We start from the raw sequence: 4,076 nt of genomic DNA, 5'->3' as shown, positions 1-4,076 counted from the left end.
ACGTTCCTAAATGTCATTTCAAACGCTAATAGCTTGAAATTTTCACTGATTTAAATAATTTTTCGGTTAAATGGACAGAGCGATTCACAAAGCCTTTAATGTACTTTCTAATGCCATACTATCTCTTTTTTTGTCCCTTTTAGTTTTATGCCGGCTTATAGTATGATTTAACAAAATTTATTCGGGCTGTTTATTGTGCACTCGGGACCGCCAGTCATTAGTTTGCTAAACGTCTTCTACCTGTTTCTAGCGTGTGAGTAGGTCTAGCTTAACAGCAGTAGTAGAGTTGTTTTCACCAGGTGAAGTCTGTTTTTCAGTCACTATTTTGTATTTTTAATTAAATTTACGACTTAAAAGTTGATTGTGGTGAGTATCAGTGGTAGATGCGCCTTCACTATCACTTTGTGGACATTTTACAGTATTACTAGGGTTGGTTGTGTTCCACCTGTAACCGCGTAACGGCCAACGCGAGAGTTACGGCATTTGAATGGGAATGCATACCGAAATCAGCCAGGCCGATAGTGAAGTTCGAGGGCGGCCACCGAAATCAAGCTTTCCGATGGTTTGGAGACTCACCACACACAACTACGTAGGGAACAAAACTACCACATCAAACAAGCAGCTTATTTACCAGAAATATCTGTCTTGCCATATTGTTTGTAGTGTACAATCACATTTGCAACAAATATGGTTTTAACATCAATCGTTATAACACTAAGGTTTCCATTTACATGTAAATGGAATGTAGAATCAAATGCGTCGCTTCTTATTCGCAAAAAACAAGCACACTTTATATTTGTCAATTAAAGTGCCACCTTCCACGAATTAAAAACGCACTACGTTTAATTCGACATCTTCCGAAAGACAAAAACCTAATTTCGGAAAGCATTTTTGATGTGAAACTTCCTGGCAGATTAAAACGGTGTTCCGGACCGAGACTCGAACTCGGGACCTTTGCCTTTCGCGGGCAAGTGCTCTACCAACTGAGCTACCCAAGCACGACTCACGCCCCGTCCTCACAGCTTTAATTCCACCAGTATCTCTTCTCCATTTTTGATGTGTTTAAGCGTTGAAGTCTGAAGCTGATTTGTTAGACCGGTTATATATGGAGCCCGGAAAACAGCTCTTACAGTTTATGTTTTAGTCAACGCAATCACTATTTCTCTTCAATCAGATGTGGTGTGAACAGTTTCAGTCTAATATTTTACTTATCCTTCATTATACAAAATGCCACTCCGTCCATATTAGCCGCAAATTTTGGGAAACAAGACGAAACTTGATAGTCTAAGTACGATTCCAAACCGGCTGCGTTTACATGGAAACGAAAATCGATTGCGGAATTCGAAAACCGACAACCAGAAGCGACTTTTCAAAATCTATTTTGCAGTATTTACATGACTACCCGGAAGCGGTATTGGGAAATCTGTTTACGAAATCTGCTCTGGGAGCTCCATGTAAACGGTGGTGGTAGTGGTGGTGGTGGTAGGAGTAGTAGTAGGTGAATGGTTTGAATAAACCATCTTTTTGACACAGAATGGGGGTTCCCATTTGAAAACTACGAACTTGATCCCGCCCAAACAGGAGGGGTGGTTAGGAGATGACCAGTTATAGTACAGACAGATGCCCCCTTTATTGATACTACCTCTTCACCTACAACTTCTTTCGTACGATGATGTTTTCGAGGTATCTGTCTCAAGTTAGGACAAACACCCTCTATAATGAAACAAACTTTCCTTGATTGTCACTGCTTCCTTAAGGAAGCCAAAGTTTTCTGTTACTGGCAAGACTAACAAACTCCCTCGTGGACTTCTTGAGTCCTGGAGACAAACCCAACAGCGAGCACAGTTTTCACATTTCCTTGATCGCTGTTTACAGAATCAGTGTTTCACTCTCCATCGGGATGCGCGTTCTCTGCCTCTTTCAGCTTCAAGAAGTTAGTATGTACATTGTGTCGGATCGGAGGATTATAGATGGCCACAAATATAACATCACGCTTGACAAACACATATGATTAGTCGTTCTGAGTAAGCATGCACACATTCGCTCTCTGCCGCACTGTCCAAGAATGATTTTACAAATATCAATTTCTTTCGTTTATGTGGAGCTCGAGAGAAGACAGTTTGCTAGTTTGGACGGCTTTGCGTTTCTTGATGCGGAAAAGAAAGAAAAAGCCAAGAAGGGAACTATGTCGGGTCAGGACCGATTATGAATCGAGAAACTACCATTAAGATACTATGAGATAGCCACATTATTGGTATAATTATTTCAGAATTAATAGAGAAACATTTGGACCTATTACTCGCAACAACTGGGATTAAAAATTAAGATGTAATAGTGAGAAACCAACACTACAAAAAATACTGAAAAATATAGCGATTTTTCGCACTGAAGTGGTTATGAAGGTTCAAATACGCATCTATATCCAACTACAATACGCCAATGTTTACTTGGGCACTTCATCTCTTCCTTCGATTTTTCCCCCTCCTGTAGTTGGTACTGCGAGAATTTACTGTTTCAACGATGCTAAGTTTATGACAGTCAGTTGCTTCCGATTCAGTTAAAAACATGAGTACAGCATCACACTTTGCCTTCCTTTGACAGGCTTTCGAGTCGGTGTTGAAACGAGGCTTTCTTTCGTTTATTTTAATAAGCTTGTCCAGCTATTTGCTATTGATTTGCCTCGATTTACTCTAAATAAGGCCGCTATAGTTACCCCACAACTGAGGTTAACTTCAAGCTAGGGATGGGAAGAACTGACAGGTTATACCGATACCGGTATTTCAGTTCTGAATAACTTTCGAATTTCTTTAGTGTAAGTGTGTAACAGGTTATTTTCATTTTTAACTAATAACCGGGTAAAATACGGCATTCCAATTTACCATAGCAGCGGCGCAAAAATTTTGTTTTTAAATAAAAATTTATGCAAAGAAAACGACTAAGTTTATTCGTAATATTTCTATTGCTTTGAAATATTTGAGTACTATAGATTTGGAAAAAACGATCAGCACCGTTTCAATAACAACGCCTTCGGTTACAAACCAGCAACAAACACGAAATAACAATCGGTGGTGTGTTGCAGAGATGATAATGTACCTGTTGCCGTGTGGCGTAGCCTATTAGAGAGTATGCATGGACGAGCAGTGTGCAAGACGTGCCCCCACCTGAACTATAAAGTAGTTTCTGCTCGCTGTCGTCCTCTGACACCAGTTGTATTTCAGAATGATACCATACGTGGTTAGGAATTATTTTACAAAGTACGGTAGCAGTGAAGCACAATGCTGCCTTTGCTTTAGAATATTGAAGACTGGGGAGGGCACAACAAACTTGCGACATCATTTAAGGCAATTTTTGCTGGAGGCCCGAGACCGATTTCTGCTGCAGCCTCAACGATCTATCGTGATCTGCTACTCAGTCAGCTTTACCAGAATTTTTCGATCTCTGTTCGAAGCCTGTGTTTATTACCGAAAGTAACACCAATAAAAAAAAATACTCGCACCCTTTAAACGCTATCATTTACCTGAAATCATCTATCTGGAACTGAGAATGTGTAAGACGGACACATGCATTCTCTCAAGTGGCACATGCGACTCTCCCTTAGTGTTTATGACAAAAATTCGATTAACAGTGTAACAATTGTTAGTCACAAAGCAGTAACAACTCGTGACACTTAATAATTAACAATACAAGTTCCTCTTAGACTGGCAGCCAACAGATACCAGGCGTAGCGCATCTCTCAGAACGGCACTTACCTTGTCCACTGCTGCCGATGGAGTGCGACTCGTGGCCGTGGCCGTTGCAAAACAAGTACTGATTTGCGTACAGCAGCGCACGGCCCATGTGGCGTTGATGACGTCACGCGTGATTCCTGGCGCCACCCCACACTAACGCTGATCGGCGGCAGGTTCGACTGTTGACTAAACCAATTGTTTAAAAACTGCATCTCACTCTGTAGAGTAGAAATATCTATCGAAGGAGCGTAATGCAGTGCATAAGTCATCAACATCCAACCGCATGCGTTATGTTCTTCAGCATAATGCTGTTTGTTTCACGTTTTGTGCTAAGATCGAAACTTGACT

The 4,076-nt window shown here is 40.9% G+C and overlaps 1 protein-coding gene across 1 annotated transcript in view; it reads right to left on the bottom strand.

Moving 5' to 3' along the window:
* Positions 1 to 3,790, bottom strand: part of LOC126259754 (UDP-glycosyltransferase UGT5-like) — a 116,807-nt gene extending 113,017 nt beyond the window's left edge. The window contains exon 1 of the mRNA XM_049956745.1: positions 3,750 to 3,790. The gene's annotated coding sequence lies outside the window, so the exon portion shown is untranslated. The remainder of the gene's footprint in view (positions 1 to 3,749) is intronic.
* Between the last annotated feature and the right edge of the window lie 286 nt (positions 3,791 to 4,076).

Source organism: Schistocerca nitens, chromosome 5 (assembly GCF_023898315.1).
Source record: "Schistocerca nitens isolate TAMUIC-IGC-003100 chromosome 5, iqSchNite1.1, whole genome shotgun sequence".
NCBI lineage: Eukaryota > Metazoa > Arthropoda > Insecta > Orthoptera > Acrididae > Schistocerca > Schistocerca nitens.
This window is presented reverse-complemented; position numbering and strand designations above follow the sequence as displayed.